The 24,656-nt window shown below is 39.7% G+C and overlaps 1 protein-coding gene across 9 annotated transcripts in view; it reads left to right on the forward strand.

The window, feature by feature from the left end:
• Positions 1-24,656, forward strand: part of LOC122816469 (myosin phosphatase Rho interacting protein) — a 3,136,467-nt gene that overhangs the window by 129,248 nt on the left and 2,982,563 nt on the right. The gene's annotated exons all lie outside the window — the stretch shown is intronic.

Genomic DNA, 24,656 nt, shown 5'->3' on the forward strand with positions numbered 1-24,656 from the left:
CTGCCTTCTCATGCGATTGTCTGTTTCAGTCCTGAGCCATGCTGGAAAATGTTTGTTTACTCGCCTTTACATATCTCTTCATACAGCTTTGCCGATTGATGAAGACACCTCTGTTACTTTAACTGTTCTTTCTCTTTGTATGGAACCATAGTCTTTCAGTAGCTCTGGTCTTTTATTTGTTGTGGGGAATAGGTTATCCTTATTGCTGCAGTGATTTTCCCCACTTGGTCTCCTAGTCGTAGGTCATATCAGGCCATTGATAGTTTGAAAGGATACCAGTAATCATTGGCATTAATATTTCTGAACCTGCTCTTTGCACTGCCACAGTGACCAAATACTAAACCTCCAAACATCTGCGATACTTTCTATAAACAGACTCTGCTTTTAGGTTCCTAGGTCAATACTAGGTAAACTAGTTACTGCAACCATTAACAGTCAGTGGCTGAACAAGTTGCACACTTGCCTTTTTTTGCTTCAAAGTTGGAATATTATTACCACACCAGGTGCTTGGATTCATTTTTCCAGTACTGACACTGCAGTGCAGCATGGGGCAGGGTGTGTGTGTGTGTGTGTGTGTGTGTGTGTGTGTGTGTGTGTGTGTGTGTGTGTGGTTGCTGCACTTGTGAATGTAGCATTTAAAATGAAGTCTCATTTGACAAAGTTGGTGGTAGCTTAGGTGGATGTAAAAAAAAAAAAAAAAAAAAAAAAATTCATGAAACTTCTTGAAAAGAGAAGATTTTTTCTGTGGTGCCCTGGTCGCTCTCCCTTGAAAAGAGGCCATCAGCCTAGTGGGACTGACCTGGTCAACAAAGAGCAAGTAGCGCAAACACATGCATAAATACATATGTAATTCAGTATACTGTTCACATTTTATGTCTAGAAGGTCTGTGTAGGGTAGTGCAGTGGAAATTTGTTTGCCTATCCAATTATCAAGATGAATTTTGAAAGTGGACTGAGTACTGCTTTATTTGTCATGTGGTGAACTTGTTACACAGGCATGTATTATGTTGGTTTAAGTAGCTATCTCCCCTAAGAATTTTAATGTTTTGATATAGGTTAAGATCTGTGGTATGAGTTTTTGGAAGAGCTGTTGGAAGTTAATCATAGTATTCAATACTGTAGCCTTCACTTTTTGGAAATATTGCAATGTGTGAAGCTTGTGTTTGGCCAGTATTCCAAAGCTCTTCTCTTCCTAGTGCCCCAACAGTGCCATGCTTCCAAAGCTTGGATAGTGGCAATATAAAGAGTGTGTTGGATAAAGCCATCAGATCTTTCCTGCTGAGCGGTAGCTTTCATATCTTCTTACCGTGTGTAGTCATTCAGTGTTTTCACTCAGAAGCAGATAAGTGCCTCATAGAAATTTTACTTTACTCTTCTGTGTAGAGTACTTTATGAATGTTTGACTCAGATTCCAGTTTAGATGAAAGTGCTGTTAAAGTCATTAAATGTTTATCTTGGGGAAAACAAATCCCATGTAATGGCTTTCCCTCTAAGTGTCTTAAAGCCTGACTGGTACACCTCCAGAGTAGCTGCTTCTTGGCTAAGGGCCAACAAAAAAAAAATACTTTACATTTTTGAACTTCAGAACTGGTCATCTTCAAATCTTCTTCATACTGATCACTACTGCAGTAGCAGTAAGCAATATGGGTTGTGTCTGCTGTCCAACTTTCAAGCTTTAGGGCACCTTCCATGCACACAAACAGTAAGTAAGCTTGAGCTGAGCTAACTAACCACAGGTTTGTGGGGTATGGCAGCCACAGTCCCCCTGCTGGGGGGTTCTCATTTTTTCTGTTGGTCTCGGTCAATTAGATTTAAAAAAATATAATAAAATTGGTAAGATGGACCATGTACCTGGAGGCAGTACTGTACTGCGTCTTCTGTCTGTGTTCTTTTATGCTAGTGCCTCAAAATGAATTTGTGCCTAGTGTATGTTGTGCAGTTTGGAGTGGGTTGAAGAGACTGTTGGTAAGGTTGCATGCATTTGCTTCCCACATGTACACTCCCAAGTACTTTAAAACTGTCTGTATATTTATTGTGCATACCATTTTTGGTTACTGTATGTTGTACTGAACGTAGCCTTCATTTAGATGAAGTTAGTATATGCTGACAAACCACTCTGTTTGGATGAGCTAATGATCTCTGACCTATAATAATAGTACCCTTCACATATCATTATCCTGTCAGATTCTCTTCAGCACGCTAAATTAAATATATGCTGTATGGCTGTATTAAAATTGCTTTGCTTGCTTCATTATTTTAGAGAATTTTTTGGTGATGATTTTGCTATATTGCTGCAGGAAAAGTGTTGTAGGCATTTTTATGGCAATAAAGGCACTAACAAAATAAAACAAGTAATGGTTTGTACAAGTGTCTGCATTGGTTCTTAATATATCCATCACAGAGAGTCATTGAATAGGCAAACAGCATAACTTGATTATAGAACATGGTGTATTATCCAGTAGTTGTCTGTTTCTTATTCATTTTTGCCTTAGTAGTAGACATTTCTTTTTGACATAAAATAGTGACAAAATTCATACATTCTGTATGTAAAGGAGTTGCCTCATTTTTCTTTTTTGCTTAAAAACATATTAGAATTGTTCAAAATTGGATTTTTTCTACATGTGATCGAATACTTTGTAGATATTTTTTCTATGTCCCATTCTCAATATAAAGAAATTCTAATATGAACACCATTTCTCACAAGTTTTACTCAGTTTTGAATTAAAGAATATAATCTCTAATCTTTCAGAGACAGTGAGGAGAGTAACCATAGTTTTACATTTCTTTGTAGTCATGTCACCAAAGGAAGGATCTTCAGAGCTCTAGCTTCCATTGTGCATTGATTTGTACTTTTCACATTGAGTTTAAATTGCTGTGTAAGCAACACATGCCTGCAAACTGTTGCAGCTGTCTTCTGGCCTTTAGAGAGACTAGTACTTTATCTTTTGATTAATGAACATGTTGAAAAAGCCTAGAACAGCAACATAGTACAATTTTAAGTTTTTAGTAGCTAGCATTGTTATATGTTATGCCCAGCATGGATGCTTTGTTTTTTCCCCCCATTAATATAGTGACTTTATAATTGAACTGTCAAGTATTATTACAGATGTTTTTGTTGTGATTTTATCTCCTGAATTTTCTGAACTTTTCCTGTTTAATTTTGTATAGAATACACCAAAAATATTTATGTATGTTTATAAAAGGTTGCTGATCCATAAAATATTTGTCTCCACTGTCTTCTAAAGATTTAAGTCGCTCTGATTGGCATAGAAGATGCCTAGTTTCAGTCTATAGCACTGCTGTAACGGAGAGAGAGGGGAGAGCTGTGGCTGTCATCCTTTGGGGGAAGATTTTTGCTATGCTGTTATTTCCTCACTGTGTTTGCCAGCAAGCATGAAGCAGTGCCTGCCACTATGAGGCTCTGTGCTGTTGTGCACCTGAACACATGCATAAAGCTCATCTGGGATACAGATGCTCCTTGACAGGTCCACTCCCTACTCCCTGTTACAGAATTCTGAATCTGGGCTTTTCAGCTGAGGGCTGTAGTCCTATTGCACTGTTTTGCAGACCCATTTAGCATCATTTGATACTGAAGTATACTGTCTACTGCTATTACTGCACATAGGACTTTTTAAAGGTTTCTGGGTAACCATTACTGTAGCAGAATGAAGCCGGGTTTTAACTTCAACACAAGCTGCTTTGTAACTTGCATGCCAGACCAGGATATTTAATGACGTTTCTGTTCTGACATTAAAACACGTGATCATATGATATACTTCCAAAGTCAAACAAGCAACTTACTGGATTTTTGCAAAAGTTAAGCAGAATATGTGTGTGTAAATTTGAGTACCCAATAAGAAAACAAACACTGTGAACATTTTATTTCCCTTGCACACATGGTTTATATCATATAACTGGTTTGCACAGCAAGTGACTGAGCAGACATTTTTATTGAATTCCATGGTTAGTTAAGCTGTAGTACTAGAATTGTCACATGAAAAGAGCGGTTGCCCAGTATAACAGAGTAACAGTGGGCAGGAAAATGCATATCTAGAAGTAAATGTGCTTTTATAGTAAGATACAGCAGATGACCAAAACCTGGCAGACATCACAACTGTATAACAAATACCAACACTGAGCATATATCTTGTCACTGGCAGCTGCAAAGAGTGAACTGCATTGATCTGATATGTTTCCTGCGCCGAGTCCGTCCTGAAAGCACATTCTCGCAACCCCTGTGAGCCTTACACTGTAGGCTTAATAGCAAGCCTGAGTTCTACTTGGCAAATATTAGATATGTGTATAGAAAATTTGAGAATGTGGTGGGATAGTATGCTTGAGTGTCCTTGTCCTTTGATTCTAGCAGCCTAAAGTGGCAGTAACATTAGTAAACTGTAGTATTTCACATGCATCTGCATATGGATTTGTCCATACAGTGTGTCAGGAATCCCAGTGGGGTAAGATTGAGACGGGAGCCCTAAGCACTAAAGTAGTTAATTGATATAAACAAATACAAATTTTAAAGAAGTTCATTAAAACAGGCGTGGGACTTTAACACCAAGGTATCTGTCGCTTTGAGAATACTAGCAATGGGGATCTTCCGTCTGTTGGGGACATAGGTGTATCCCTTACATCTGTCTTAATGATACTGCAGTTTCTCATTGTCATTCTACAGCATGTGGAATAGTCTAAATGTTTTTCACCCACATAGTACATAAGGGAAATAGCCCATTTCCCTGAGTACTTGGAGCCACTGACTGCAGCAACTTTGTGACTGGCAGCTATTCTCACTGTGTCGCTTTTCCTGTGTGGATATGAATACTTTACAGGCATGAACCATGCCTACTACAGTAATTCGCAGGCTAGAGTTTCAGAAACTGCATCCGAGGTACATATCTTTATTGGTGATGCTATTAATGCAGACAGATTTCTCAATTAGATAACAGCTATGGTGCTAAATTTTCATTTTGTAATTGATAATTACCTCTGAGCCAAGTCATGCAATGTGGCACCAGTGTTTTAGCCATTATGCAGCTGTGTTGGGCTTGTATGAGTCCCTGGGACAGCATGGTACATGGTCTTAGCCAGCAGCTGTGTAAAGACTCTTAAGTGCTTAGTATATTTCTTTCTGCTATGTTGTCTTAATGGTATGCAGACCATTGTTAATCAGCCATTAAAGCAGTTGCATCCCAGCAGAAGGACAGTTCTTTATCTATCTTCTTTGCTTGCTACATTAACATGAGGAGACAGCAAGTCATGTCTCTTCCCTCATATCCTTTCCTGCCATAACAGAAGCCTTGTTAATCCATACTCCTAAGTGTGTTATCTTGTATCCCCATAAATATGGGTATTGCTGAACCAAGTCATGATCATACCTCTTCTTCTTTTAGAGCAAGAAGGCTGGACAAAGCCATAAGTAAAAGTGGGACAAAGACCCAAAAATAAGGCCAATTTTTAAATATTGGTATTACAGACTTAGAAAAGGTGATAGAACAACAGGTTTTGCATTAGCATGAATTTTCTGAAGGGTATGAAGTCTGAAACTCAAATGTTTGTCATTATTTTCTTACTTCAGTCTTTAGTGATTTGTCACTAATTTGCCAGAAAACCAAAAGTTTTATGAAAAATCGGCCAAAAATATGAGGGGAAAAATACATTCTTCAAAAATCCTGTACAGTTGAGAGGTATGGGAGTGGGTGCATAAATTATGACTATAGCCTTTGTTTTATCTTCATTTATGTCCTGAAAAAACTTGAAACTGTCTCAGAATGTTTCACAACACAGAGATGTCCATTTCTGGTTTTATCAAATTTACATTTATACAAAAGTAATCAAATTGTATTAAATTAACATTAACACACACACTTCACATATATTGCTATGCCATATAACCTAGGCAACATTATATAAATTATTCAATCCCTGTCCCTTGTTTTTAAACAAGAAACATATTTGCTTTTCTCTTAAGTGATGGTTTAATAATCATATATTTAAATAAATGAAAACGAACCACACTGACACAATCTACATCACAGACCATACTGACACACTCACAGTTGCAAACATTTTACATCACTTATTTTCCCAATCATTTCAGTCAGGCATTCCATAGGTCATTTAAGCCCTGCCTTCTTTTAAATCCCATTCCTTCTCTGTATGTATTGTTCCCACAATTCCCATTTTTTTTCTATGTAGTTTGCTCCTACTCTCTTCTAAAGATCTCCGTTTCAGTTTTATCTTTTACTGTATTCACTATTTCTAATATAGTTGGTTTAGATTTTGATTTTATAGTTGGTTTAGATTTTGATTTCCATTTTACTATGTCTAGGTAATTCTGATTCTGTAGAATAGCTTAGAAAAGTCATCTTCCTCATCACACCAGTCCGCCCACCCAGCATCTCTGACAGTGTATCCCGGAGTCCACCAACTCACCGTACTTCCAGAAAATATGTTCCCAAGTACCTCTTTCTTTCCCGTCATACCTCCAACATTTGCTGTCCACCTGAGGAAAAATTCTCTGGAGTCTACTTGGGGTGTAAACATGTCTATGTAAGCATTTCCAAGCAAAAATCCTAAATCTTCTAGATTTGGTTCCATATTTGAGAGACCAATATCCTCCCATTATTTCTTTATGAATTGCTTGTCCAGTCTTTCTTCCCAATCCTTTCTAACCTCCCCTAATTGATTATAGTTATCATACATATTTTATATGCTTTACTAATTATGTTTTAATGGCAGATTCTATTCTAGATTCTGCTAAAAAGTTTACCAGTGCAGGTCTTTCGTTTAGGACCCCCCCCCCCTATTTCTTTCTCTTTGCCTGTACTCTATATCAATTCTTGGCAGGGAAGGAAGTCTCTAACTTGCAGTCCAAATTCTTGACCTCTTCCAATTGTATTACCTTTCCCTCTCTAGCTATTTGCTCCCAGTACCTTGGTTTCTTTGCCAGTTCTCTCCAATGAATTCCAGCCCCCTCTTGCCTATTGTCTGTGTCCCTAATTGTAGTTGTCTGTATTGGCAAAATCTTCTTTCTCCATTCCTCTGTTGGCTTAGTTCTCATCATACTTTCTGCTACTTTATAGATATAATATTCTGTATGATTGCCATTCTCCTTAAAGCCCTACATTCAAAATCCCAGTCTCGCCGTGTTTCTTGACCTTCCCTCCTGTTTCAGCATCATCCCTTTCCACTTTGAATTATAGTTTTCTGCTTGTGCTATGTATAGCAGCCTTAGCTGTGTAGCTTTGAAGTACCCCTTCAAAGTGGGTAATCCCAGTCTGCCCAGTTCTACTGGAGGAAGCAGCTTATCCCACTTGACTCTTGCCATCTTCTCATCTCAGATAAAGGCCTTCAGCTCTTTATTAATTGGTATCCAGAACTTCTCCTCTGGTTGATTACAAATGTACCTGACCTGTGCAGAAGACTAAAGGGACTGAAAACATTTTGACTGTTTGTATTGTACTATCATTCCTTGTACAGAAAAATATCCAGGCCCGGCTAAAATTTGCAGAACAATACATCATGTTTCCCAAAAGCATGTGGGGAAATGTGTTATGGTCTGATGAGACCAAGGTTGAACTTTCTGGCCTCAATTCCAAAAGGTACATTTGGCACAAAAACAAAAGAACACCATCTCCACGGTGAAGCATGGTGGGTGGCAGTATCATGCTTTGGGATTGCTTTTCTTCAGCTGGAACTGGGGCTTTAGTCAAGGTGGCGGGAATTACGAACAGTTCCAAATACCAGTCACTTTTGGCCCAAAACATTCAGGCGTATGCTAGAAAGATGAAGCTAAAGAGGAATTTCACCTTTCAACACGACAATGACCCCAATCATACATCCAAATCAACAAAAGAATGGCTTCACCAGAAGAAAATTAAAGTTTTGGAATGGCCCAGCCAGAGCGCAGACCTAAATCCAGTAGAAAATCTGTGGTGTGACCTGAAGAGGGCTTGTACACAAGAGATGCTCTCACAATCCGACAGATATGGAGTGCTTTTGCAAGGAAGAGTGGGCAAATATTGCCATGTCAAGATGTGCCATGTTGATAGACTCCTACCCAAGAAGACTGAATGCTGTAATTAAATCAAAAGGTGCGTCAACAAAGTATTAGTTTAAGGGTGTGCACACTTATCCAACCAGCTTATTGTACATTTTTTTATTTTTTTATATTTTTTTCCTCTTAACAGATTTTGTTTGTTTTTCGGTTGAATTGTACAGGTTATAGGTCACTTTAAAGGTGGGAAAAGTTTTGAAATGATTTATTGTGGTCTCATTTTTTATATCACAAAAACCTGGCATTTTGACAGGGGTGTTTAGAATGATATACAATGGATATAAAAAGTTTAATCAGCTTTATAATTTTTTCAGGAAATGCAAATGCTTCCATTGCCCTGGTCATAATTTCTCCGCTTACTCTGTCAGATCCTTTCTGTGCATCAAGATCCACCAACGACAATAGTATCTTCTTACATTCTGCTTCCCTCTGCATCATCAGTGTTCCATTAATGTTGTCAAACGTGTGCTTCTCCTCCACAAAACCATGTTAATCCATATCTATCAATTTTGGCATTACTTGTGTAATTCTTTCAGCCATTATAGACTTATAATTATAAGCCATTATATACTTATTGACTTATAATTATAATTATGGTTTACTATTGAAATGGGCCTGCTTGAAGCTGGGTCTAATGTAACTTTACCCTCTAGGTATTACAGCTATCACTGCTTTCTTCCACAAAGTTGGTACTTCTCTTAAAATACTGTTAAACAAAACCTTCCATATCTTTATCAGTCTTTTCCCTCCTAGCTTCCAGACTTCCACAGGAATACAATCTATTCCTGGGGACTTTCCTGTAGATTGGTTATACATCACAATTTTTTCTCATCTCCTTCTATCCTAACTGGTGGTTGAGCCACATCTACCTTTAACCTTGAGATGTTTAATTCTTACAGAAACATTTCCATTTGTATATTTTCTTGATTTCCATATTTCTCTGCTGTATACAGACCTTCATAGAATTTTGGAAATATTTATAATACTTCTACAGGATTTCTTGTTGCCTTCCTTGTTATAGGCGTCCTAAGCTTGGCGACAGCCCTAAGTCATTGTGCTAGAAGTATTTTTACTCTACTGTTATCAAAAAACAGCTGGTTAACAGCAATCTTTTTAAACTCATGCATATTGTTGAGGTAATCCCGTATTTACTGCTTAACATTCTGCACTTGATTCTCTTCTTATGTAAGATTCCCCCATTCTGCAATACTTGACATTTTAGTCCCTCTATATAATTATTGTTGCTTCTTAACCATAGCTCCCTTTTTTTATTTCTACCCTATTTTAACCTCCTCCCTAGCTATATTTTCAGAAGAAGTTTCTATCCTGTCTAAATATTTCTCTCCAACAGATGGGTAGGAAAGCACCAGTGTCTCATTTATATTTCATTATCCTGTGTTTTTATTTATTATTGGCGCAAGATCTGAAGTGGTTATTTGGTGTGTATCAAGACCTTCAGTTAAATGCACATGTTCCTGTGACATGTAAGTTCTGTCTAGGCTACCAGAGTTTTTATATGTTGGGGGAATAATATGTAAATGACTCCAAACTCCTATTACTGAATTCACATCTTCATGCCATAAATTTTCTTAAATGTCTTCAAGAAACTACCCTCCTATGTTGTACTTCACCTTCTGGGCCCTCCAGATACATCTTCACTGTTCCAAATCACATTTCAGTCCCCAACTATAAGTAATATTTCTTGCTGAAATCTGACTGTGTTTACCAGAATTTTCTGAAACTCCTTTACAGCAGTTTTAGGTGAAATATAAATGCATGCCAGTGTAATCCTTTTCCCTTGCCAGTAGCCTCGTAGCACTACAAATTTGCCATTATTATCTTTTTTATTCTCTTCCATCACTGTTGGAACTCCTCTTGCAATAAATACAAGTTCTCCTCTTCTCCTTTGTCCAAGGTATTCTGCTGAATAACCATCCTGAAAACCTTTTTGTCAAATTCACACATTTAGTTCTCTGTGACTCCTGTAGTATAGCTATTTGCACTCTACATTTTTTTTAATATAGCTCACTACTCTTTCATTTTTGTATTTATCTGTGAGACTGTTGACATTTAAATACATTACAGAAACCATCATTGGATTAAAAAGTTGTTAACACTTTTAATGTACAATACCTTTTTAGTTAAATGTCTGGTTCCTGCTTTTGTGTTGCATGCATGCACTGTTTGACAGGCTGAACTTTTCTACGGTTGTTTCTTGTCATATCATTTAAGCCTATGTCGCATCTTACAAAACTTTTTGTTTTATTGACATAGTCTACCCTAAGTTAGGCAACAGAAAGTAGAATGGGTTTTTGACAAAGTAGTTGTGCTAAATGATTTTGTGCTCTGGAGTTATCAGAAAGAGTCTGCATCAGTCTTTTTAAACTCCTGCATATTATCCAAATACTCCCTTTTTCTCTTCAACATTCTGCAGTTGCTCTTCCACTTGATGGCCTTCTTTCACTATTGCAGTATTCTTTACAACTGGGATATCCTGCTTAGGATAGCTGATTGTCTGGCCTGCTTAGTAATTCTTTTACACCTTTCAGGGGCCATACTTCAGACGTATGTTCTGTGTACAAGATGCAGTGTGCATATGTGATGTACGAGGGCGTAATTCTCAGAACTACTTTGCCGCCAGTCTGAATGTTATCTTGAATTTGGTGTACAAGATGTTGGATAAGTGTACCATTGGGGTCTCTTGCTTTCTCTTTTTTTCTTGTTTTGGGTTTGTGTTTTTGTATGTCATCCAGGAAGGGAAAATGCAAGTGTGGAAGACAAATTCCACATAAAGATGGACACGAGCAGTAGTTTTTTGTTTGGGTGATGTGCACGACCGAACTCTCTGTGATATTTGTAAGGTGTTTGTCCTCAAGACTGACTACAGTTGTCTGTTGTTCCTACCCATTTAATTAGAAAACCAACGTTTCAAGCTGTTAACCCAGGCTACAATGGCTTCTAAATTCTCCCACCCCAACATCCAGCTTGCAGTTAAGATAAAAAGCCATAAAGGTGTGCACTGACACACACGCACACTCCTCTTCTGGATGTGTTTGGGTGGATGAAGAACTCCAGGATCATTCAGTGCTGCCTACTTGCACGTCCACTGTGACTGTGTTTACACTTTCTGCAGATGTGAAGGGGGAACCACTGCTTATTTCAGAGGGGCATAGGGGGATTCCCTAAATACTTGATGGGGAATAAGTGCCTGGTACCCTCATTGAATCTAGTCTCAACCTCCTAAATTTTATAAAGCCGATGTTCTGCATGTGGTCTCTGTGGCTAAGGATCTGCTCAAGGAATGGCAGGATTTTACACGGGGGGGGGGGGGCTTTTCAGTGCTCTTGTAGCTCTAAAGCCCATTCAAGAATTATCTGTTCTGCTTCTATTCCCTGGTCGTCATCTTCTTAATGCCCTAGGGAATCTGATTAGTTTAAAGAGCTGTATTTAGACACTGGTAAGACGTCACTAGTGTACTGTTTCAAATGTAGTCTCCTCTTGCCTTGGGGTCTGAAGAAGAGAATTTACTTTCTTCTGATTACCCTATGGAGGGATTGCTTTTGGGGATAGTGATGGAACACTTTGTGCGATTGTTTCCAGGTTTCTGGTATTCAGAATGGGTACTGTGAGAACTCTTGCATGTAGATTCTCCTAGGCCTTCTGATGTCCCTCCCATTTTGGATGCCCTTTTGGCTCCTCATGCCCCTAAGAAGTCTGGCAGGTTCTGTAAAATTCCTGCAGCTCAAAAGTTTTTTGTATAAAAGCCCTTCATCTGATCTGGCTTTGGCTGCTGAAAAAACATCTAAGTTGCTCTCCTCTAAGCTTTTACCTTCTGATAAGGACAGTTGTGCTGTGGAAAGGTATGGAAAAAAGTGTACAGTGTTTTTACCTTAGCTTTCAGGGTCATTAACTACAGATCCATATGACTAGTTATGAATGGTCTCTTTCTAAGTTTGGGAGCATTCTGACCAACATGCCCGATTCTGAGGCAGAGACTTCTGCCTTTTTCCTTTTGAGTTCTTCTCCAGTGGCTTGTCATTCTACTAAGTGCAGCTGTGATGGTGCCAATGCTTCCACTAGGCCTGCTGCATCTGGATCTTTGACGAGGAGGTACTCTTGGTTGCGCCTGCAGGCTCTTCCTGAGGTAATCAAGGTCAAATTATTGGATTCTCCTTTAGACAACCAGAATCTCTCCAGCACTGCAACAGCCGAGCTTTTTAAGACCCTCCAAGATAAGGGTAAAGTTATGCAGGATCTAAAACCAAATCCTTTTTCTCCTGCTCTTGAATTTCAGAGAAATTATTAATCTAAGCATTCCTTTGACCTTAGGCAGCCTAGACACTAGAGGAATGCTGGCTTACAACATTTATTTTGTGCAGATATGTTTTCAAAGGGTCAAAAGCCTGCTTTCCCTGACAAGTCTGCTTCCATTTCACATTCATCCACTTCTGCCCCTTGACCAGATTTCTTTATACCTCCAATTGATTCTAGCTTTTCTTGTCTGGCAGCAGATCACCACTGACTCTCTTGGTTGCTTTCTATTATCCAGAATGGTTATTTTATATTTGGATGCTCCTTCCACCATTCTCAAGATTTCAACTTCCTCCTTGCCTGTTGTGTCATTTCCTGTGGTTCTTTAGGATCTTTTGGTATTAGAAGTCATACTGTTCCCCTATTTCAGCAGGGCAGTTTTTTTTCCTGAATGTGTATTTCCAGCTTTTGTCTTACATGCATACACTAATATTGGGCAGGCTGATCTTTTATATACAGTTATTTATTATCTCCATTTGACCCTATGTCACTTTTCTCAAGTTTTTTGCTTTGATTAAAACACTCAAACAAAAAAAAACAAAAAAAAAAAACTAAGTACATTTTCAGAACCCCCATCCCCTATTAACTTAGAATAAACACATAGAACTATGTACAGTTTTAACAACTGATGTTTATGCCTCCAGATAGGGTCAATTGGCCCCAAATCTGCAGATGCATCCACAGGTGTAACCTAATCAAAAATTAAGGTTACCCATGCTAAGGCGCATGTTACAGCCTGCCCTCCCACATACTCAAATGCTTGCTCTTCTTTTCTTGTCTCTGTTCCCCATACAGATCTGAAAAAAAAAGAAACCGCTTTTATTCTTTCAGAAATCATTAACTTTTATTCCTAAGAGAAGTGTACTGCCTGCCTTTAAAAATAAAGTATGCACTGTTTTTAGTAAATGTATTAAAATGTTAAGGCTGCAGGCAATGCTACTATCACTTATTCAATTTCCATAATTTCAAACTTTATAACAGTGTATCTGATTGAGTCTTATTGTTGAAAGTGCTCATTATTTGGAATAAACTAGACAACTTGAAGCTCAAATGAGGATTGGTTTGTGTTTTTATAGATTTTTGAGAACACATGGATTTTACTCTGATTAGATGTCTGCCTGCAAAATACATACAGGAATACAACACTGGAAGACTTTGAACAAACGGGCTTTTTTTTTTTTTTTTTTTTTTTTTTTTTTTAAAAATACTTGGTGTTCATCGTGTTATACTGCTGCAGTCATCACACTTGGGTTATCCTGCCGTCATGCTGTCCCGCAGTCGGCTGAATCCCAAAGTCTTGGTCCGGCGTCGGTTGTCGTCACTTCTTCCCAGACGTCAGTGCGACAGGGGTATAAAAGAGGCAGCCAATGCCATTTTCTTCAGTCTTTCTTGCTGCGCGGTGCCCGAAGCAGAAGCAGTTCGCAAGTGCCGGTTGGCTAGCTCCTGAGATTTTCGAATCGAATTTCAGCCCTAAGTCTTCTCTAAAGCTAAGTACCCCATTGGGGAAACTTTTCTTGCCTCAGACCGATGTCAGATAAAGTTAATAATTGCATTTCTTGTGGGAAGCAAATACCTCATAAGGATTTTCATTCTTATTGTATTCCTTGCCTAGGCCCAGACCACGACGTCTCTGGTTGTCGGTTTTGTGCTAGGTTCAACAAACGTACAATCAAGCGTCGGGCGGATTTCACCTGACATTATTTTGGCAGAAAATTTAACTATAGCATGTCGTCGGAGCAACCGACATCAGCAATGACTAAAAAAACGCAAGGATAAGGACAGGCAACCAAGGCCAAGACCAGATACCGAGGCCGCAGCATGGCCTGCCGCCGGTACTCCGGTTTTCAGCGATGTGCCTACGCAGCCCCTGACAACCGCTGATTTAGAAATTCTGATGGCCTCCCAGACCGAATCAGCTGGGCCTCAGGAGCCGGTTCCATCTCACCCCTCAGACGCCAACCCTGACTGTGATCCGGAGATTTTGGACAGGCCTTCGGTTTCTGAAGGTGTCTTCAAACGGACAGCTATCTCTATTTAAAGTCTTATGCTAAACTTAAAGCCCCCTTAAAAGTTAGGAAACCGGGTCCACAGACCCCCCCCACAGGCCCCTATGCCTAAAAAACAAATGCTTAAGATGGCTGAGGATTTAATTACCCTTATCAGGGGTTCCCAACCCCCTCCTGACAAAAGGCCTAGACTGGAGGAAGATTATCCTTCCTCTGACCAAGCATCCATTTCCTCAGTTAACTCTGAGGACCAGGATTATTCCTTCCCTCCTTATGAAGACTCAGATGCTGAAGAGTCCATTCCCTCTCTCTCCCCTGGAAGACTACTCTTTTGGAAAAACTTCACACACCATGAGGGAACACTTCCACTGGGAAGGGCAAGATTACTCTGACTTTAAGAAAAGACTCCGTGAGTTTCTTCTTCTTCCACAGCGTAGACCCCTTGCAATTCCTCCAGTTTTAGACATTTTGGATGATGTTTACTCCGAATCTAGTCTAAACCCAGACACCTTACCTCCTGCATCAGCTAAACCAGGCAGATACTACCGAGTTCTTGATTCTCATAAGTTTCTATATAAAAGCCCTGTTGCAGACCCCAAAACCATTTCCCAGGGTCCCAAAGGGATTAAGGCCTCTACTGCTAAGAATCCACTACCTTCTGAAAGAGATTCCAGAGCATTAGAAAGATGGGGGAAGAAAGTGTATACGTCTGCCACTTTGGCCATGAGGGCCTTAAACTGCCAATTCCACATGCTAAAATACCAGCAGTACTTGATTACACAGTTAAAGCAGAAAATGATCCCTCAGACAGATCAACCTGATTTCAAAGAGATGCAGGATTTACTGCATGCAGCAGAACAGGTGGGAAAGCATACCTTACAGTGTGGTTTTGATTCATTGGAAGCCTCATGTAGAGCAACTGTCACAGGATCTATAATTCGTAGACATGCTTGACTAAAAGAGCAAGCCTTACCAGAACATGTCAAAGCAAAGTTATTGGATGCTCCATTGCAGAAATATGTGTTATTTCGTGTCAAAGCAGAGGAAGTCTTAAAGAAAATGGAAGAAAAGGCAAAATCTTTGCAGACAGTTAAAGATTTTTTACAGGTACAACCTCCTCGTTTCAGCAGAAACTGGCCATCAAAAAACTGGTCCTTTCCTGCATCAGACAGACCCCAAAGGGGTAGGTACAGACGCCCAAGGGGCAGAGGCCAGCCACAAGGTTCTTTCAGGCCTAGACAATGGCATACAACAACTCAGAGGTGGAGACGAAAGATCTCAACCCTTCAGGAAACAAACACAATGACTTCCCTCTTCGCCTGCCAAGCAAAATTGCCCTGGCAGCACCTTTGGGAGGAAGGCTGGCTCTATTTCCACAAAAGTGGCGCATCATAACAAAGGACAAATGGGTTCTGGATATTATTACCCGAGGCTACAGATTTCATTTTCACACTTTACCACAGATGAGAGGCATACCAAATCTGCCTCCAAACCAATGGGCAGAGGCACAAACGCAAATTTCAGCTCTCATGGATATGAAAGCAATTCAAAAGGTACCTACAAAGGAGCAAGGTCAAGGTTTTTACTCAAGACTATTTCTAGTACCAAGAAAGGACAAAGCCTGGAGACCCATTTTAGACCTCTCAGTTCTAAGCACATACCTGGAGGTACCCAAATTCAAAATGCTCCCACTACAGCAGCTTCTTCCCATGCTGGGCAAGGAGTCTTGGCTGGTAACGTTGGACTTCAGAGGCATACCTGCATGTCCCTATCAGACAAGATTGCAGAAGATACCTCAGATTTTTGGCAGGTACAACGCATTATCAATTCTCTGCATTGCCCTTTGGCTTATCTACTGTGCCCAGAGTATTTACAAAATGCCTGGCATCAGTAATTGCATACTGCAGACAATGAGCTATACAAATTTATCCATATCTGGACGACTGCCTGATCCAAGCGGACAGCAAGGACATTCTATTACAGCATCTGGCATTTGTAACAAAGCTGCTAAGTTGCCTAGGGTACACAGTAAACAAAAAGAAGTCAAAGCTAATACCCTCACAAAACGTAATATTCCTGGGTGCCAGCTTAAATACAATGGCCCAGATGGCTTATCACACGCCAGACAAACAAAAACAGCTGACTCAATACTTCAAAAAGATGGCAACTTTTACCCAGTTCACTGCAAGGAAAATCCTGCAGGCACTGGGGTTCATGGAATCCTTCATTCAACTAGTTCCACATGCAAAGCTGCATATGAGGAAATTACAATGGTACCTGAAAAGTGTATGGTGTCAGCACAGGCACAGCCTCGAAACAAGTATACCTCTCATTCTCTGCCTTCAAAAAGAGTTCCTATGGTGGGCTCAAGCATGTCAAATAAACAAGGATCTTCATTTTATCTTACCTCCAGCAAACCAAACTATGACAACAGATTCTTCAGACTACGCCTGGGAAGCACACATGGCAGGACAGTGCATACAGGGCAAATGGTCTGCAAAACAAATGCATCTACACATCAACCAAAAGGAGATGCTAGCTGTGCAAAATGCACTGACAGCCTTCAAGGACCTCTTGCATCCAGGACAACTACTAATAAGGACAGACAACACCACAGTTATGTGGTACATAAACAAACAGGGAGGAACACACTCCTACCCTTTATGCAGACAGGCAATGACCTTGTGGAACACAGCATTGACTTACCAAGTACAACTGCAAGCACAATTCCTGCCAGGAAAGGAAAACATATTGGCAGACGAATTAAACAGAAATATGGCAGATCCTCACTAGTGGAGACTACACCCACAAGTATTTTCAATGATAACTCAAAGGTGGGGACGCCCAGACATATATCTATTTGCCTCCCCCAACATTTGCCAACTACAAAAATTTTGCACAAGGACTTATCATTCCCTAGCCTGGAAAGTGGACGCTCTATCATTCAGTTGGACAGCATTGACAGTCTATGCCTTCCCACCACTACCTCTATTGACCAAGGTATTACTGAAAGTCAGATCAGAGAGACCACAACTGATCCTCATTGCTCCGGACTGGCCACGTCAGCACTGGTACCCATTACTAAGGAACTTGACTCACAGCCCTCCATGGATCTTACCTCAATTCCCACTTCTGTTGACTCAGCAAAACTCTCAGATCCTTCACAGTCAGCTCAGGTCTTTAAATTTAGCTGCATGGAGAATACCTTGAATTATCAATCAACACTTCTCTCAAAGGACGTCCTCAATGTCATTTTGGAGGCCAGGAGGCCCAGCACCAGAAAAACTTACTCAGACAAATGGAAAAGATTTTGTGCATGGAACCAGGCTAAAGGCCAAAATCCTGGGATACCAAACATTCCTCAAATACTGCAATACTTAACTGAGATGCTACACAAAGGCCTTTCTTTCTCGTCCATTAAGATCCATGCTTCAGCCATTTCAGCTCAATATAATACGGATCCTCCCATATTCTCACACCCTTTACTAAGGCAGTTTCTCAGAGGGGCTAAGAATATAAGACCCCCCAGAAAACCCCCAACGCCAGCTTGGGACCTCAACTTCATTTTAGAAAAATTAACACTGCCTCCTTTCGAACCAGCCTTCTCAGCAGAACTACAATACTTGTCATGGAAAACAGCTCTGTTGCTGGCTATCACTTCAGCACACAGGGTCTCAGGACTGCAGGCACTCATGGCAGTGGAACCTTTCATCATTTTCCATCAGGACAGAGTCTCTTTTCGAACTAACCCTACCTTTATGCTAAAGGTAATATCCAGTGTGGCTTTGAATCAGACCATTCATTTACCCACCTTTTATCCAAACCCCCAGAATAAAGGAGAAAAACTCCTTCACTCTTTGAACATTCACAGACAGCTATGCTACTATTTGGATAAGACAAAGACCTTCTGAAAAACTGACCAACTCTTTGTATTCTATGCTGCAGGTTCACAAGGAAAGGCTATTTCAAAACAGACCATCTCCAAATGGATAGCACATTGTATCTGCTTTTGCTACTTGCACCATGGGAAAGCAGTGCCTGTTAATATTAGGTCCCATTCTACCGGGGCTACAGCAATCTCAGCAGCCTTTCTCAGGGGGGTTCCAACCAAGGACATTCTGGAGGCAGCTACTTGGAGTTCAGTGCACACCTTTACCAAGCACTACCACCTTCCATTATACTCAAAAACTAGAGCTGGTTTTGCCACTGCAGTTCTGCAGGGCATCCTAGCTTCGACTAACCCAGTTTAGTACCAGCCATCCCATCCATAGCTTTGGGATTCAACCCAAGTGTGATGACTGCAGCAGTATAACACAATGAACTTAGTACAGTTTTGTATCTACCATAAATGTAGATGTTCGAGTGTATATACTGCTGCAGTCCAGGTTACCCTCCCACCATCCCCTGTACATACCAGGGTGTTAGTTATAACTCCATGTACATCACTCAATTGGATGCATGTCTATATGGTGTATTTGCTAACAGCTAGTACTATTGTTTATCTACAAAGGTATTTTTCAATAGTTATTTGTATTGCCTTCCTAGTTGGGGGCACCTGACATCTGGGGCAAGAATAACTGAAGAAAATGGCGTCGGCTGCCTCTTTTATATCCCTGTCGCACTGACGTCAGGGAAGAAGCGACGACAACTGATGCTGGACCAAGACTTTGGGATTCAGCCGACTGCGGGACCGCCTGACTGCAGGATAACCCAAGTGTGATGACTGCAGCAGTATATACACTCGAAAATCTACATTTATGGTAGGTACAAAACTGTACTTTTTCTTGTTTTCCCTGGGGATCGATGGGCACTCCACCAGATTTGGAGAGCCTAATGGGGATCTAATCCATAATAGGTAGCCTACATTTTTACTGGTTCATCTATTGGCTATTGGGACTGCAAACTGCTACATCACTTCTACCTTTGTCCCCCTTTCAGAAATCCATTCTGTCTTTGACTCTCTTTTATTTCAGTCTACGGATTCCTTTGCCTTTAATCTGGGTCCTACTGTCCTACATCCCCCAAATTCTGTAGCATGTAGACTAAGAACAGTCCTGAGTCAGCTGTTTGTGTTCCTCCATCATCTTCTTTCAGTGGAGATTATTAAGCATCTTTTGAGAACCATGGCTTGGATTTAGCCTTGCTGCTGCACCCATCTCTTCCCCCAAAGTAGCCCTTTCCAGAGAAAGTATGGTACTTTTTTGACAGCTGTAGTTCAGGTTCAGGCTTGCTGCTACTACCTAGTTCTTCCGTTGAAGCATTCATTTCATAAACCTCAGATGGAAGTATAGACACTGCATGGGTTTCCATCCTGCTACCTTCCCCATACACCTGTCTTAGTGCGTAGCTGCATGTAATTACATGTATATAGGAACTGTATCGTCAAAATCGCTTTCTGTTCTGCTTGCTAGCATGTCTTCAAACATTGCCACCCTCTTGCTTCACTCGTGTCCTTTCTGTTTAAATTAACTCTTGCCAGTAGTGCTTGAAAAGATATCCCTTCCGTGATTGTAAGGAGTCTGCCTTTAAAATAAGGTTAACAACTGCAGGCTTAATAGTTATGATTGATATGGTATCCCTCTTAGCAATGGTTTCCTTGTGGTCATCCACGGTAAGGTAAGGCCCCTTGTGTTAATAAGGAGCCGTTGCAATTACAGTACAAGTTACCACTGCCATGGTTTCTCAAGTGGCCTTTCTTTCCCATCCTGCCAGTGTGGACCTTTTTGGATCAGGCATAAACCCGTTACTTTTGTACTGGAAACACCCCCCCCCCCAAGACTTTGGCATGCAGTGGAATTGGTGGTTTCTCCCTTTGCCTGTGAAACCTGCTGTGATTTAGACTGCCCCTTGGGTTGCCTTGTACATAGGTATGTGTTGTAGGTAAACTCCTGTTATACATTTGTACCCTAATAACTTGATAAGATCACCTTTTTTTCCCCATCTTTTTAGGTGAGGTACATAAACAGTCTGTTGACCAAAAAATTGGTACTTCCTTATTATAGCTGCCTTGGTGACATTCATGTGCAGGCAGTACGTAGGAAGGGATTAGGTACTTTTTTATTATAGCGGCATTGGCAATATACTTACGTAAAGAGTACATTTAATAACAAGTCCTTATGTGAAATGTTTTATACTGTTTCATGACTACGCTCACATTGCCTTGTGACATACTTGAATGTTTTAAAGGGGACAAATATATAATTTAAGGTAAAATCAGGGACAAGTGTGTTTTGAAGAGTGGTTGAGTCTTCACTATGTTAACATGTTACTGCAACGTGTGCTTGATTCTTCATTTAGGTTCTTCTCTGCCTAGTTTACATCTTTATCGTCTGCAGTGTACAACTCTTAATTTTGTACGCAAGGTGGAGTTACTTATTGTCCAGTGATTGTGTGTGAGTGTTTTATAGGCCCTGTGCCTATTGAAAACTGGCTTACCGATTTTCAGCAGAACAACAATGTGCCCAAATGAGGGATATTTTATGGATGTCATTGTTTAGTTATTAATTACTGTTTGTTCACCAGCTAAGTGGGATATGTACTGACCCATTTCAGCTACGGCATGATTTCAAACAGAAGAAATTACATTAGGATGTTAGTAATGAAGTTTGTCATATAAATAATGGGTATATGGTAAAAACCGCCTAATAATGAGATTAACATGCCAATACGGTAAGAGTATGAACTTGCAATCAGTGCATTGAAAGTAAGATGTGCATAGCAATATCACATACACTTCAGAGATTACGCAAGTTTATCATGGTAGGGATTTCACCAAGGCCATTTTCAGTTTCGTGAGGGCTGTTATAATAAGGAAGTAACCGTATTTTGTTTAAAAATGTATGGATACTTGTAATTTTTATAGGGACACTTGTCCTCCTCCCAGTACTGTAGCTGTAATATGTACCGTAGTAATGCTTTCAGTGGCATACTAACTGCGATTACACACTACCAAAATGACAGCTACCAAAAAGCAGGGTTCAGAATAAGTAAATCCCCACCAAAAAGCTGACTACTCCTCTGTCATTATTGACTTTGGTAGTGTTATGTATAACATTATATACTGAAGTTGCCGGAGAGTTGCTGTAAAAGGATCTCGGGTCAATCTATTTACCAGGTAATGACAATTATTTACATTTTTTTTTATTTATTTTTTATTTTTTGACAGTCTAGTCCACTGACTATACAGAAAATGAAGCGGTCATTAAAATGAGTTTGTGTAGTATGACCTGCAAGTGGTACATACCTGGTGCACCCATACATGAAGCTGCTATAAAAAAAACACACACCACCATATTTTTAAGAGTGTAAACCAAAGCACGGGGCATCCCCTCTACACCATTACCAAATCTATTTGCTGTTAGGAAAATGGAAGAGGACTACAACCGAACATATTGTTTTGATGACCTTCCCCTAAGAAACTGAGATACTCATGTAAAGAAAGATGCCACATGAACACATCTGAGATAAACGCATTTCATATTACAGCTACAGTACTGGAGGAAGACGAGTGTCCCTATAAAAATTATAAGTATCCATACATTTTTTAAACAAAATACATGGGTTCAAATGGCAATGCCAGCTTTCGTCCTTTAAATCAAATATATGAAAGCGTTCCAGAATGTGTTATTAAACTGAATATAAACCCGAACCAAAAATGCAAGGCCGTTTGAAATGTCATCAAGGCCGCTATAATAAGGAAGCACCAAAACGTTTCGTATCCTCAGAAAAGGTACTGGATATTTTCTCCTGTCATAACCTCTCCCAACAATGAGATGCAAAACTGTGGAAGATCCATGACACTTGTTAAAAAGAATAGTGGAAATTTGTGATTCCCTGGCCCAATTTCCCTAAGTCACTGTGAATATGACCTCTGGTCTCCCCCTTTAAGAGACAAGTGTCGTGACTAACCTGGTAAACAAAAGGGTAAATAAATTTAAAAAAAAAATTTATTATCCATTCACCCACTGTAAAGTATGTGTTCAGTTTTGTAGTGAATCACTGACATTATCTTTTCTCGTATGTTCCCTAAACTTTGTGTAAACTTCAGGTACAAGCATAAAGCATTCAGGTAAGCAGTTTTAGTCTTCTTTAGTCTAAACAGTCATAATCATAAATTTTCACAGTTTTGTCAGAAAGCAGAGGGGTTAAAACCCACACACATTGCCTCTGGTCAGTTTGGTGCCATCTCTAGACACCTTATTTCAGGCTACATCTGGAACATACTGGGTAGCACTTTTGCTGCTGCACACCTGCAATCCCTACTAAGTGGTCATCCGCTCAAGTGGCGGCTGATTTTGTTGATAGAACTGCGTTTCAGGTTATGCAACTTCAATTTAAAATTTCCTACTACTAGTACATGTGGGTTTGGGACTAAAGTCTCATGATTCATACTGCTAACAAACCAGCTAATATGTGAAGGATGACTGGCCTTAAGATTGTGTGACAGGTGCTCACTACTGCCTAGATCTGTGACCGGGATGTACCAAACCTGGATAAGCTTTGTATTGAACATCTGCAGAGCAGAGTTCTAAGTACTAGCTTCTCTGGATTTCACTTAGTTCACAAAAAAGTTACTGCAAACACAAACCAAGTAAGAAAACAAACAACAACAACAAAAAAAAAGTGCCCCAAGCTTTGCTATGTTCTCCATCAATTTATTCCAGTAAGTAGAAACATACCATAAAACAAGGCTCCGTTGATCAGTGACGTTGCTTTTAAGTCCAAGAAAGTTCTTGTAAACACAAAACCACCAGTAATCTAGAGTAGTCAGTGTTACTGTTTCTTAAAAACACCAGAGTAGTTCTTTTTAAAAAAAAAAACAGGTGAAAAATACCTATAGTGCTGTTCAAGTCCAAAGCAATTCTTCTAAAAGCAAAGCGTCAGTAACCAAAAAAAAGTTTAAATCCTAGTACTTTTGTCTCTCTGCTTCAGAGACTTTTTCAAAGATGGTTTAAATCAGTTCACTTCCCTGTTTTTTTTTTTTTTTTTTTTTTTTTTTTTAGGTCCTAACCAGTCATGTGATGGCAAAAACAGCCCTATTTAAAGGGATAAAACACATTCTACATATTACTTTCTTTCCATCCTAATAAAAGTATAAATGTGTTGTAGTTTTGTAGCAAATAAATTTATAAATGCCCAACAAGGTGTTAAAAATCTATAATATAAAGGTATTTTTGTTTTATTTTTTATTTTTCGTTTATTATTATTGTCATTTTTGTGTGTATGACTTTGTTTTCTAATACTCCTTTCACCTTTCCAAGGCTTTTAGTCTTAACACACACATTATTGAACACAGATAATTTAAACCAGGCCAGCTACCAGCATTCAAGAACAGTTGCCATTGGAGTTCTGCTAAGACTCCAAGGTCCCCCTCTTTCTGGTTGGTTAACCTGCTCTAAAACCACAAATTTAAATTTGTTTTCCGGTTGCCCTTGAATATGTTTATACAGTGCATTAGTTGTCCTTTCTTTCCTCGTGTCATATGCATGTTCATATATTCTCTCTCTTAGGGTACGCTCATTTTTTCCAGCATAAAAAGCGGGGCAGTCCTGGCCTATGGCTACATATACCACTCCCTTTGTGGAAAAATTACACTTACCCCTCATCTTTATCCATCTTCCTCTTATCTTAATCTGTTGGGTTTCCTGAACATATTTACAGTAAGCACACTGCCCACATTTTCTCATTATGTTAATAGTTTGTGTTTCTCTAGGCCTCTCCAATAGTTGTTTCATGGTGACCCCTTTAGAGTACACTATGGTTGGCTTTTCCTCTAAAATATTCCTACATGTTTCTTCTTCCACAATAGTAGACATCCTTTTGTATTATTCCTCTTGTATTATATTTTCTATAGCAAAAGTTGTTACAGATGCATGTTTAAATCTGTTTTCTTTGTTACTATCACCTAACCTTTCAATAACTGGTCCATCCTCCTCTTGTATTCATGTTGAGTGTAAAATTGGCTTAAAATGCCCCCGTTTCTTTTATTCATTACTTCTTGGTATATTATCTATCAAGTTTTGGTGGGTAACCTCTTTTTTTCAAACATCCCTCTTAACACTTCACATTCTTCTAAAAAATGTTCTTCCTTTGTTATCATCCTAGCTGCTCTTGCAAATTGGCCTTTAACCACTGCTCGCTTATGGGCTATAGGATGGTGACTAGTGTAAGAGAGAGTTTTTGAGTATGTGGGCTTCCTGTAAATACGTGCCCATAGCCTGTTTTAGGCACCAGCAAACCCTGCGGTCGCTGGGGGCCCCCTGGTCCTGGGGGCCCCCAACCAC

This window comes from Protopterus annectens, chromosome 12.part0 (assembly GCF_019279795.1).
Source record: "Protopterus annectens isolate FY-2018-M chromosome 12.part0, PAN1.0, whole genome shotgun sequence".
Classification (NCBI taxonomy): domain Eukaryota; kingdom Metazoa; phylum Chordata; order Ceratodontiformes; family Protopteridae; genus Protopterus; species Protopterus annectens.